At 38.1% G+C, this 15000-nt stretch overlaps 2 protein-coding genes across 3 annotated transcripts in view; one reads left to right on the top strand and one right to left on the bottom strand.

The window, feature by feature from the left end:
- LOC144978715 (vesicular glutamate transporter 3-like) overlaps positions 1-15000 on the top strand; it is a 350750-nt gene that overhangs the window by 43079 nt on the left and 292671 nt on the right. The gene's annotated exons all lie outside the window — the stretch shown is intronic.
- Positions 1-15000, bottom strand: part of LOC144978716 (uncharacterized) — an 87157-nt gene that overhangs the window by 55188 nt on the left and 16969 nt on the right. The gene's annotated exons all lie outside the window — the stretch shown is intronic.

Here is a 15000-nt window from a genome sequence, read left to right as displayed (position 1 = left end):
TAGATAGGAAATTGTTGTCCAAACTCTAAATACAGCAGAGCACACTTATTAAGCATTTGCTTGAAACGATTTGACGGAAATAACGATCGAGTGTGTGTGTGTTCCCCATTTTCCCCATTGTTATTTTACAAATACTGTTATAAATAAGTACTGATATATATAACTTTCTCTTCTGCCTCATGTTGTTCTGTATAGTATCTACTTATTAATAATAAATAGAAGGAACGCAATATGCTTCAACAGTCATGTCGTCACTTCCCTCGTAGTGACGCATGGTAACTTAGTAACTGGCTCTAAACTATCGGAACAATGGCGGACGCCCTTATGAAATATTTCTCCAACTTACTAAAAAAATTGAGCTGTTATATAGCACAATATCCACTAAACGTGTCCAAAGCGCTTTACAAAGGGTTTCTGATCAACAGCAACACGTAACATTTGAAACGAGACATGACATATTATTACAATTAGTTCCAACAGAGACAACGCTGTTAAAGGTCAGGTACTCGTTTTACACCTGAGTTCGGTCAGAGAATGTGAGTAAAAAGCCTTTTCCAAGGACTCAAGTATGCGCCGAGCGAGGCTCGCTCGAACCCAGGACCTTCCGATCCGAAAGCGAGTGTCATACTACAAGAGCGCATAGCCGCACTTTCTACTGTAATCAATATTTCAACATCAATGGAATATGTCCTTGCTTACTTGTCATTTAGAGAAAATAGTCCTCATGCACTGGCATCTCGATAGTTCGATTGGATAATTTTTCGCTTCCAACGCTTTATTCATATAGTTTTGTTTTTTGTTTTTGTGAGACTATGTGGTCTAGTTGTATGACACTCGCTTGGAAAAGTCCTTGGAAAAGGCTCTTTACTCACATTCTCTCATCGCACTCCGGTGTAAAATGAGTACCTGGCCGTTAACAGTGTTGTCTTTGTCCGAAAAATTGTAATATTGCCTAACAGGCGTCATGTCTCGTTCTACATGTTAAATGTTGCTGTTGACCAGGGACCCCTTGTAAAGCGCTTTGAGCACATTTAGTTCTAAACAAATAAAATCGGTAATTTTTATTCTTCATGCTGGCTAGAACTTTTCATATGCCATGTGATCAGAATGTATAAAAGTCAAAGTATGTTCATATTTATGGTTTTTTTTTTCCTATGGATACACTTTTATACTCGTCGGAGAAATATTTCATACGGGCGTCCGCCATCGTTCCGATAGTTTAGAGCCAGTTACTAAGTTACCATGCGTCATTACGAGGGAAGTGACGATATGACTGTTGAAGCATTTTGCGTTCCTTCTATTTATGATTAAAATCAGTGCCATTCTACACATACACGCACTTGACTAGACCGCATAATATCAACAGTAGATTAGGCCACAGCTCATTGGGCTCAAAGATCGCCCGTTTACGGGACGCAATCCTGTTATTCAACTTGCATTGATGCACACACAATGGAATACATTTTTCGCGGACAATTGATGATTGAGACTCAAGGCCATTGACATTACTAGTGGCGTAACAGATACCATGAACTCTGACATAATAGTAATGAGAAATGCACACACACACACACGACATAACAGAGCATGGGGATCTCAAGAGACATTCCGTTGACAAGACCGTAGGCGTTTCATTGTCCTACTTTTGTCTTGACATAAGCCATCAAAATACTGATATTATTGAAAATGGATGCTATGCGCTCGGTTAAAATACTCACAACATCCGCCAGATAGATATAAAGTACCAACACACAAAACTATGTGTAACCTTGAACGTTTATAGTCTGATTGATGGAATTTAATGAGAACTACTCATAAATATGACTGGCTAAAAACAATAACAAAGAGCTGAGTGACGTCAATTTTTGTTCAGACTATAAAATGAACGGCATTTCGATTGGTTGGTTGGCAAAATAGGTCCCAGGTTTGATCCTGATCGAGGAGGGCTGATCTTTTTTATTTGTTTTGCTTTTCGTTTGTTTTTTTTTTGTGTGTATTATTGTTAGTTTCCATTTTTTAAACTGGCTTACCAAAGAATACACTACCGGGGTTCGAATTTCGAGATTATGAGTAATTGCTCACCCCCATTCTGATCACGCTCAACATCGCTTGAATTCGTGATAAAAGCGAGATTGTAGATAACGCGCTGTCACCAATCGTATACTCCGTTAAGTTATGGCCTGATTCTTCCCCGAAAATTACGTCACAATAAAATAATATATGATGACGACCGCCGAAAGAAAATGAAGAGCGAGGTATTCAATGGGGGAAAATTCGTTTCCTTTAGCACTAGTACTACTACTACTAACAACAATAACAACCACAACATCAACAACAACAACATAACTCACTTTTCACTTTCTTTTGGCCATCGTTGCCTTGCATTGTGACCCGATGTTCAGGGAAATGTCAGGCTATGAATTAACGAAGGCTACGTACAGCATGAACTCTGACCTTTATATTCAATGTTGATGAATTGGACATATATTTGCAACGGTATTGGCGCTATCTCCAGAGACATTCACAGAATTGACCGAAGGCGCTTTATTGTCCTACTTTGGTATTTACGTTATATCCGACCTGTACATATTTGCAGGTCTGTTAACCCAAATTGTTATGGGCTCATTGTTGTAATGGAAATACTATCAAAGCAACACAAACTTTTGTCCATTACAACAATGTTAAATCAAGTCCATCAAAATATGTGCATGTGTAATATGAGCGTTGTTTCTGTTAAAAAAAAAACCCAAAGCCAAAAACCGACGTTATGTTTCGTTCTACTGGCTTCAGACCCCTTTGCTAAGCGCATTGAGTACATTAAATTGGTATTGACTTACTTGACTTGACTTATGCCTCTTGGCTCCTGGCGAAGCAAAGGACCTCTACAGCACTCTTCCAGCTTCGTTTGTCTTTGGCACAGACCCTTGCCTCACATGGTGAGCATGACTTGACTTATGCCTCTTGGCTCCTGGCAAAGCACAGGGCCTAAACATCACTCTTCCACCTTCTTCTGTCCTTGGCACAGACATTTGCCTCACTCCGGGTAAGATTGGAGACGCACAGATCTTAGTGATATCTTCTCCTCCAAGTCTGTTTTGGACCCATAGAGGAGGACTGCTTTAACATTGATATTGCCTTATACAAAAGATCAGGTTCTTAAAAAGTCTTTCCTGAATGATGAAATTGGTCCCAATACAAAGAGACCGCCATTAAAAAAAAGCTTGCCTTTATGAGAAAATTGGTCCCAATACAAAGAACCGCCATCTTTGCGTAAAGGCGAGTTGTTCGATTTGTGGTGAAAAGAAAGGCAAAATAACTCATTAAAATTTAACCAAGCTCTTTCACACAGTAAAGCAATGATTGAAATTTACCGTGGTAGCAGTAGTCAAAGTTTGGATTCATCAACTGTAACTAAATAGAATGGTTAAACTCATGAATGAACTGACTTCAGAGGCGATCGATAAAATAAACTTATAGATTTTTAACGCATTAAGCCTTAATTGTTACCCCCCCCCCCCCCACCCACTCCCCACACTCTTCCCCCATTTCTTTTTATTACTAATTCGCGTAGTAAATACCATGTTTTTAAAAGTCTGGCCGGGATATACCAGAATTCACTTGGCCACGCATGCGCATAAATAATGAATTATTAATGAGAGCACTTGTACCCAAGGGAGTGGATCGCTTTCTGGTTGGCGTGTTCCTGTACACACGGCTCTGTAGAACTCTGACAAAACACGTATCTATTTTTTTCCCCATTTTGGCAAGAAAATTTTTATTTGAAATATCGATCGATTTAAAGTGACCTTCATCTTCTTAAAAAAAAATCTCAAATCGAGAATTTCTTAAGTCTTTTTTTGGGATATTTCTGGCCTGACATTTTCTTGGCAAGTCGACGATCTTTTTTAAAACGATCAATAGGGGGAAGAAAACGTTTTCTGGCCAAAATAGAAGAATCTGTTTTTGTCAAAGTAAAGTATAACAACGTTTGGGTCCAGGAGGGGGGTGGGGGGGGGGGGGGGGGGGATCGGCATGAAAGTTTCGGTTCAACCTCTCCCCCCACTCACCTCCCCGCCATCCCCACCCCCGCAATCTATCGTCAATCAATACCCCCCATAGAACGTTTCCCGTTAACAATGATAATATTATACCCATTTCTATTGAAATGGAAACAATACACCCTGTTGTGGTTTTTTGTTTTGTTTTTTTATCATGTGTGCAGTGGCGTTTCGGCTATTTGGAATGTAGGGCCGCGTACACGGTCAAAACACTTTTTTTCTACTTTACTTTCGCCAGAGTTCATATTTTGTAACTTCAAATATTATAGATGAATCAGTATGCTCTTCAACTGTACAAAAATAGACATACAAATGAATTAAAAAACAAAACAACAACAACAATAATTAACAATTTATTTGAGAGCCAAAATCATTAATAGATATTTGAATTAAAAGGAAATAATAATCAAATGAAAAAAAAGACGTTATGTCAGTGTGACTTTGGAAAAGGGGAGAGTGAGGGGCCAGAAATAAGTATCTGAATTTATTTTCAACTCACACCGAACACCAGTGAATTTGAGCGAAATTTCGGATTTGTATTCATTATGACCTCAATTTTAATAGTGAATCATTGAGTACAACAGGCACATTAAATTGAAATTGCTTTGTCAAATTTGAACATGCAATATCCACGTTTCTCTTCTTGGAAAACTATAACGATGGTCGGCGGATCAAACCTCTGAAGTGTCGATTTTCACGATCGACGAATCAAAACTCTGAAGTCTACATACGAGCTTTGTGCACCGTGTTTTATTTAATTTTTCGGCGGATCAGACCTCAGAGGATACGTGAGGAAGTCGATGCATTCTAATGGGGTGATTAGAAAGCAAAGGGCCTTATAACAGTATGTCAAGAATACACTCACAGTGATACTAGAATGTCAAAACTTTAACTTTGTAACAGAAATAAAACAAAAATCTCACGTTTTCTGTACGTATGTACTTACAAAACTCACGTCAACAGAAAAATCTCACGTTTTCTGTACGTATGTACTTACAAAACACACGTCAACACAAAAATCCACGTTTTCTGTACGTATGTACTTACAAAACACACGTCAACTCAAAAATCTCACGTTTTCTGTACGTATATACTTACAAAACTCACGTCAACACAAAAATCCACGTTTTCTGTACGTATGTACTTACAAAACACACGTCAACTAAAAAAATCTCACGTTTTCTGTACGTATGTACTTACAAAACACACGCCAACTCAAAAATCTCACGTTTTCTGTACGTATGTACTTACAAAACACACGTCAACACAAAAATCCACGTTTTCTGTACGTATGTACTTACAAAACACACGTCAACTAAAAAATCTCACGTTTTCTGTACGTATGTACTTACAAAACACACGTCAACAGAAAAATCTCACGTTTTCTGTACGTATGTACTTACAAAACACACGTCAACTCAAAAATCTCACGTTTTCTGTACGTATATACTTACAAAACTCACGTCAACACAAAAGTCTCACGTTTTCTGTACGTATGTACTTACAGAACTCACGTCAACAGAAAAATATCACGTTTTCTGTACATATGTACTTACAAAACACACGTCAACTAAAAAATCTCACGTTTTCTGTACGTATATACTTACAAAACTCACGTCAACACAAAAATCTCACGTTTTCTGTACGTATGTACTTACAAAACTCACGTCAACACAGCAATGAAAAGACAAAATACTATTATTTAAGTTGGAGAATTTTCTTCGTGGTTTAATCTATGAGATCTGAATAATATAATGTGATCCAAGGAGTGAGAGACAGACGACCTGTCTTATCTGTCAAAGAACCAAAAAGGGCCGTAGACCGGATGTCGTAGTATGGAACCGCCTTTGCATTACTTCCGGTCTCCAGCCAAGGGTTGATGGGATAGTTGGGGAATCCCCTACCTTCGTCATGCTGCGTTACGGGTGTCGTTAGATCCATGGAGTCGTTTTAATAAAAATGTCATTCGCGATGTTCGTAGGATGAAAGACGCGAGATTGGTAATCCTAAATAATTCAACCCCGAGCTCAGCAGTGAATGGTTTATATCAAACTATAATTATGTGTAGTAATACGCTTCAACGGTCATGACGTCACTTCCCTCGTAATGACGCATAGTACTTAGCAACTGGCTCTAATCTAAACTATCGGAACAATGGCGGACGCCCTTACGAAATATTTCTCCGACGAGCATAAACGTGTATCCAGAGGAGAAAAACATTATAAATATGATCATGCTTTGACTTTTATACATTCTGATCACATTACAAATGAAAAGTTCTAGCCAGCATGAAGAATAAAAAGTACCGATTTTCTTTGTTTAGAACCACGCTGCTCGCCGTTGCTGGGCGACGTGACCTCATACTATTGAATTTAACTCATTTAGCATCAGTCATTTGTGCCATTCGTGCTAATAACAAACCTGAATACTGCTACAAAAACAGACATTGAACTTCGAAGATTTCTTTCGCTTTTACTTCAAACAACAGAATCAAATTTTATTTAATACAAGTTGTTTTTTTTTTTTAAAAGAGTTTTCTGCCAAACCACACAATTCACTGACAGACAAAAAAATGCGCGCGCGCATCACGCACACACACGCACACACACATAAACCATTCTACAGAATGAATGAATGAATGAATGAATGAATGAATGAATGAATGAATGACGTTGACGTCTCGGTGCTGTAATTGTTTCATGACTTCCATTTTTGGGATTAGTTCTCAGTAAAGTTCCACTAATAACATAATATAAATAATAAAGGTTACATAATCTAGTTTTGTGTGTAAGTACGTTTGGTCTGGCGGGCAGAGATGGTGAGTATCTTACTTAAACTCATACTGCCAATAAGTTATAGACAGTTTGCGCTTGGCTAAGAAACTCACAACATTGCAATCCGGAAATGTAACGGATCAACACACAATACTATGTGTAACCTTGAACGTTTATAGTCTGGTTAATACAGTTCAGTGAGAATTATACTTCCGGATGGCAATGTTGTGAACTTTTTAGCCAAGCGCATACTATCTATAATATAAAATCTCGCTTTTCTCTGACAAAATGTAAAATAAAAAATGTTTCGTCAGAATATGGCTTAGCCAGAGATCGATCCTTTTCTATGATACTAAACATTCATAATATATTATCTTAATCTAATTCCTAATTTCCATTAGATACGTGGAAATATTACTCGCCTCCCCCACCCCACCCAATTCCCCCCCCCCCCCCCCCCCCCCCATACGCTCCCAACTATCTCCTCTCACAAACACATTTATCTATAGATAGAATGAAGTTGACGTCAATCAGGTCTTTGTTATTGTTTTTTCCCACCCCCATCCACGTTTATCAGTAATTCTCACTAAACTGTATTAACCAGACTATAAACGTTCATAGTTACACACAGTTTTGTGTGTTGGTACGTTATACTTCCGGATGGCAAAGTTATGAGCTCCTTAGCCAAGCGCATACTATCTAAATGGCTTAACCATAGGTCATTTTCTATTATACTAAACAGTCATGATATATCTTAACCGAATTCCTAATTTCCATTAGATACGTGGGAGTATAACTCATCCCTCACCCCCACCCCCAACACCCCCTCCTATACGCTCCTAACCATCTCCTCCCCACATTTATCTATAGCTCCTCGTGTCCACCCATAAGATACAAGACAACTGGAATCAGCTCCCTCGGGTGATAATTAAGAATCCTTTGAGAGTAAATAGTCATCTAAGTTATCTAACCTAATCACGCGTCCACATAAGACAAGCCAGGTTAGTCTGGAATGTATGCAGACCTGCCAACCTGAAAATTATTTTTTTGGGTAGATTTTAGGAGATAAATATTGTAGACGTCATTATAGATAGAATGAAGTTGACGTCACTTGGGTCTTTGTTATTGTGGTTTTTTTTTTTGGTTTTTTTTTTTTTGCCATCCATGTTTGTGAGTAATTCTCACTTAACTGTATTACCCCCAGACTATAGATAGAACGAAGATGACGTCACTCTGGTCTTTGTTATTGCTTCTTGCCATCCGCGTTTATGAATAATTCTCACTAAACAGTATTAACCAGACAACAATAGGCGACACATAGTTTTGTGTGTTGGTCCGTTATACTTCCTGATGGCAATGTTGTGAGCTTCTTAGCCAAGCGCATACTATCTATAGATAGAAGGAAGATGACGTCACTCTAGTCTTTGTTATTGTTTTGTTGTTTGTTTTTTTATTTTTTGTTGTTTTTTTTCCATCCATGTTTGAGAGTAATTCTTACTTAACCGTATTAACCAGACTATAAACATTCAAGGTCACACATAGTTTTATGCGTTGGTCCGTTATACTTCCGGGTGGCAATGCTGTGAGCTTCTTAGCCACTGTGAGCTTCTTAGCCAAGCGCATATTATCTATAGTTAACCTTACAGATCAAGAATTTGCCCTCACAATAATTAGATAATACTTCGAAATCCTTAAAATCGTACACTCTGTGGTATCAGCTTTCATTTTCAATAAGTTTTAATGACTTAACAATGCTCACAAAGTCCTGAAATTGGAGCCAAAATTTCGTAATTCTACGACTTTTTCCTACTACTAGGTAGGTCTGGGGTATGACATTATCTCTCCCCATCGAATGTATTCCATCATCAGAATATATATATATATATATATATATATATATATATATATATATATATATATATATATATATATTTATATAGATAGATAGATAGATAGATAGTTAGATAGATAGATAGATAGATAGATAGATAGATAGATAGATAGATAGATAGATAGAATCGGAATTCATTATTTTTGAGAGGGATTAATCTAAGTTCTAAGACCAGAATGGCCCATGGGGCTCTCAACAGACTAATGGGAGTTTACTTTAAATGTAAGATTTAATTATTCAATTCCCGGTCATATGCCCGATGCCCGATGCCCGATTAAGACAAGGTAAGATGAGATTGAGTTTGAGGGTCACATTGGAACCCGACGTTCTCAACGGACTGACGGAAGTCTACTTTGAGTGTAACATTTAATGGTTCAATTCCCATATCCCATAGCCGATTAGGGGCCACATTGAAACCTGACATTCTCAACGGATCAACGGAATTTTACTTTGAGTGTAACATTTAATGGTTCAATTCCCATATCCCATAGCCGATTGAGGGCCACATTGAAACCTGACGTTCTAAACGGAATTTTACTTTGATTGTAACATTTAATGGTTCAATTCCCATATCCCATAGCCGATTGGGGGCCACATTGAAGCCTGACGTTCTAAACGGAATTTTACTTTGAGTGTAACATTTAATGGTTCAATTCCCATATCCCATAGCCGATTGGGGGCCACATTGAAGCCTGACGTTCTAAACGGAATTTTACTTTGTGTAACATTTAATGGTTCAATTCCCACATCCCATAGCCGATGAAGGCCACATTGAAACAGAAGTTTACTTTGAGTGTAAAATTTAATGATTCAATTCCACACCCCATCCCGATTGAGGGCCATATTGATGGAACTTGAACAAAACGGATTTAACGAGAGTTACGTAACTTCGGGTCTAAACTTCAATGATTCCATTTACAATCCGATGCGCGATGCCATTTGGTCCCCATTGGAACCTGAAGTTCTAAACGGACAGTTAACTTGTGTGGTTATGTGGTCTAGTGGTATGACACTCGCTTTCGGATCGGAAGGTCCTGGGTTCGAGCCTCGCTTGGCTCATAGTTGAGTCCTTGGAAAAGGCTTTTTCCTCACATCCTCTCATCGTACTCAAGTGTAAAATGAGTACCTGGCCGTCAACAGTTGTCCCTGTCGAAAGAATTGTATTATCGCATAACAGGCGTCATGTCTTGTTTTACATTTTACGTGTTGTTGTTTGTCAGGGACCCCTTGTAAAGCGCTTTGAGCACGTTTAGTGGATATTGCGCTATATAAAAGCTCAAGTTAAATTAAAAATTAATCAAATTTTCAAAGTTTATTCAATCTACGGCTTTGGCCAATAAATCACACAATTTGATGACAACATACATGAAAGTGGGAACAATGGTAAATGGAACGAAAAAATAAACTGATACCATTAATAACCACAACAAAATACAACAATCGTAATACCACCAATACGTAAAATAATAATAATAATGATAATAACAATAATAATAATAATAATAATAATAATAATAATAATAATAATAATAATAATAATAATAATAATAATAATAATAATAATATAATAATAATAATAATAATAATAATAATAATAATAATAATGATAATAATAATGATAATAATAATAATACTAATAATATTATTAATAATAATAACAATAACAATAATAATATTACCATCATCATTACTACCACTACCATCACTACCATCACCATTACCATTATCACTACCACCATCATTACTACGTTTCCAATCGGTTTTTCTCGTTATTTAAAATTTGATACCTATTACAATTATTCAAATTATTCAAACGTTTATTTTTAGACACTTGCCAATAGTAATAATGATAATTATAATGGTGGTAAAAATAAATCACCTAAAGATTTAATTAATAGATTAGTTATTTAATAGGTTGAATTATAAATTTAAAAATAAATAATAAAAAAATAAAAATTCCTTGCTACAACCATAGAATTAAACGAATGAGAATACGTACGAAGCCTAAAAAGTGTCCACCAATGAAAGCATTCAGCGCCATTTTGTTGTTGGCTGAGAATGTAGTAATTACCATTCATTCGGTATCTTTGTCAACATAACGACACAAGAAAAACAACAAACAATATCAAAATCCACAATAAAATGTTTCAGAACTGTTGCGTATATTTATGGCACAACGAAGCTGTCAAAAAATGAAGTTAGAGAATGTGTGTAATCATGTATTATAATAACCTGTAATGTGTTTTCCAACCACCACATCATCTACTACTACAACCACCACCACAATATCATCACTAACACTACTACTACAACCACCAGCCCCACATCATTATCACTACCACTACCACTACACCACCACCAGCACATCATCATCACTACCACTACTACAATCACCACAACCACATCGTCATCACTACCACTACTACTGCAACCACCACCACCACTACTACTACAACCACCACCACATCACTACCTCAACTACTACAACCACCACCACAATAGCATCACTACCACTACTACTACAACCACCACAACCACATCGTCATCACGACCACTACTACTACAACCACCACCATATCATTACCATTACCACTACTACTACAACCACCACTACCACCATATCATTACCATTACCACTACTACTACAACCACCACAACCACATCGTCATCACTACCACTGCAACCACCACTACCACCATATCATCACCATTACAACTACTACTACAACCACCACAACCACATCATTATCACTACCACTACTACTACAACCACAACCACATCATCATCACTATCACTACTACTACAACTACAACCACCACCACATTATCATCACTACCACTACTACTACTGCAACCACCACCGCCATATCATCATCATTGAAATATTTTTTTTTAATTGAGCTTTATATAGTGCAATATCTACTAAATGTGCTCAAAGCGCTTTACAAGGGTCCCTGGTCAACATTTAACATGTAGGACGGGACATGACGCCTGTTAGGCGATATTACAATTTTTCGGACAAAGACAACTCTGTTAACGGCCAGGTACTCATTTGACACCTGAGTACGGTGAGAGAATGTGAGTAAAGAGCCTTTTCCAAGGACTCAACTATGCGCCGAGCGCGAGGCTCGAACCCAGGACCTTCCGATCCGGAAGCGAGTGTCATACTACTAGACCACATAGCCGCATCATTACCACTACTACTACAAACACCACCACCACATCATCATCACGACCACAACTACTACAACCACCACCACCACCACCATATCATTACCATTACCACTACTACTACAACCACCACCACATCATCATCACTACCACTACTACTACAACTACAATCATCACCACCACCACATCATCACTATTACTACTACAACTACAACCAACACCAACACCACATCACCTCACTAACACTCAGTACTACAATCACTACCATTAGGTTTTGGAGCTTTACTTCATTTGAAATAAGGAAACTTCGGAATTGTATTTGGCATTGTGTTTATATATCATAATATAATTCTAATCAGTTATCTATTTAGAACTAGATACTATACAATATGTATGCCAAATACCACCCCAATTCCCCTTTCTTGTGTGCGGGAATTCCTCTTTCGGCATTGAAATTGAGTGTGAGAGAGTCATCACTACACACATAAACAACAGAAACAATTTAAAAACAAGACTTTGACATGCAACCACTCACACACGAGGCTATACTATTTATCCTTTTCTCTATATAGAATAGGACAAGACAAACAATAGCTTGACTCTCGCTACACTTCGCATTGATGTTTGTCGTCTCACGAGTTCAACTCTCGGTCGACCTGTCAATATTCCTTTTTGCCTCGGACGTAATCATTAATAGAATGTTGTGTTGTTTTGACCTTGAAGAAAACCTTAAGAAGTCACATTTATATCATTTTAGAGAGATCGTTTTGAATAATTTTGAGTTAAACGAGCGAGCAGCAACTTGTTTTCATGAACGGCCGATCAGCGCTTGTTTACTATAGTAACGCGATTCCCAGCCAACATCAAAATGGCGGATATTTTTCTCATCGAGGCCGCTGGTTGGTTAGCCAATAAGAGCACCGTACGGTTTCCATTGGGTAAATTCCTTGGCTAAAACTCAAATAATTCAAATTTTATGAATCAACATAAGATACGACATGACGATAATGATTTTTTTTTACGCTGTACAATGAGAATTGTGTACATAAGATTTATATATTCATGAAATATTCTTATAGCAAGAGTAATGCTCTTGCTGCTGCTACTACTACTACTACTACTACTACTACTACTACTACTACTACTACTACTACTACTACTACTACTACTACTACTACTACTACTACTACTACTACTACTACTACTACTACTCCTCCTCCTACTACTACTACTACTACTACTACTACTACTACTACTACTACTACTACTACTACTACTACTACTACTACTACTTAATGAGTCCGTTCATATACCAGATGCCCGATTGAAGACCACATCGGAACTTGAGCAAAAACGGATTCACAGGAATTTAATTTGAATGTAAAATTTAATCTCCATTTTTCGGAGTACTTTTACAAAAATGAAGCATCGCAGGCTAGTTGTACTGTAGGAACTGGTTCCATATAGCCTGGTCGGGGAATAAATTAATATTATTGAAGCGAGTTGGATACCGCGGTCCCGTATATATATATATATATATATTTATGAGTGTTGGTGGGTACTTGTAGGTGCGAAAGTGCTCGATAATGGTGGTTAGAGCTAATATATAATGTAAATTTTCACTCACATTTTTTTGCCGAGACGACTCGTTTCTGTGTTCCTTACACTTCCTCGGTCGGCATAATCCATTTGCAATGACCGTAGAAAACTCCAAACTAAAGTTGTTTCGCTGTGTAGTGGTGATTAGTTTTGATGTGTATTGTGATGTGCTCTCATGTTTATATTATGAGTGTGTGTGTGTGTGTGTGTGTGTGTGCGTGTATGTGTGTTGTGTGTACATGTGTTTGTGTGTGATATTGTAGTGGAATGTGTTTGCGGCGGGGGGGGGGGGGGGGGGGGGGGGGAGGGAGAGGGGGAGGAGGGGTATAATGGGGTCGGGAGGGGGGGGGGGGGAAAGGGGGGGGGAGGGTTATTTGGCCTTTTGCGTTTTGAGCTTGAATTTGTTAGAGTGTCTGCACATTGTCATCAGTTCAGATCTTTTGTTTAAGGTGCTATTGTTTCTGTGGTTGTGTAGTAAAATCTCTAGTTTCTCTGTCAGGCATAAATTGCATTTTCTAGCACCGCATCTGTAGGGGCTGCTTTGCTTGACGACCTCCCAGGTTATTGTTGGTGTTTTTTGTGTGTTTATTTGTTCCCAATAGTGCATTGCTAATTTGGTGCTTTTTGCTTTGCTTTCGTGTGTTATGGAGGCTTTGTGGTTGTTGTATCGTGTTTTGAATGGGGGTTCTGTGCTGCCGATGTATTGTGCTGCGGTGTTATCAGTGGTTATGGTGGCTTTGTAGACTATGGCGCTTTTTTGGCAGTTTCCTTTAAGAGGGCAATTGTCTTTCTTTCTGCAGTTACAGTTGTCTTTATTTGTATTGGTGTTGTTGGGTTCGGATATGATTTGTCTGTTGTGGTTGGTAATGATCTGTTTCATGTTTTGTGCACAGCTGTAGCTTATCTTGACTTTGTTTCTGTTGATTATTTTGTGCAGACGGTGGTTCTTCGGGAAGTGCTTATCGATGAGTGCAAGGAACTGCTTGCCGATATTTGAAGTGATTACGTTGTTGAACGGCGGGTTGAACCATATTATATTCCTTTTTCTGTTTTGTTTTGGTGTTGTGGCGTGTGTTAAATTTTTGTATTTCAGTGTTGAGGTGTGTCCGCTCTGTTTGAGTGCCATTTCGTAGTCTTGTTTTGTTTCGTTGAATATGTTTTCATTTGAAGAGAGGTTGTTTAGCCGTTATTCTGTCATGGTGGTATTTGTTTTATTATCGTAGGTGGGTGGTTGGAGTGTTTGTGGACGTACAATGGGGCGCTGTTGGGTTTCTTGTATGGTCTATACGTGTTAGTTTTGAGGCAGAGGGTTGTGTCCAGGAAATCGACTTGGTGTAGGTTACTTTCTAGTGTGATTTTGAGGTCGAGAAACTGGAGATTTTACTACACAACCACAGAAACAATAGCACCTTAAACAAAAGATCTGAACTGATGACAATGTGCAGACACTCTAACAAATTCAAGCTCAAAACGCAAAAGGCCAAATAACCTCCCCCCCCCCCCTTTCC

The sequence above is a fragment of the Berghia stephanieae genome, chromosome 8, assembly GCF_034508935.2.
Source record: "Berghia stephanieae isolate SIO BIC M18660-M18661 chromosome 8, UCSD_Bste_1.3, whole genome shotgun sequence".
NCBI lineage: Eukaryota > Metazoa > Mollusca > Gastropoda > Nudibranchia > Aeolidiidae > Berghia > Berghia stephanieae.
Note: the sequence above shows the minus strand (reverse complement) of the source record. Positions and strands in the feature narration are given on the sequence as shown.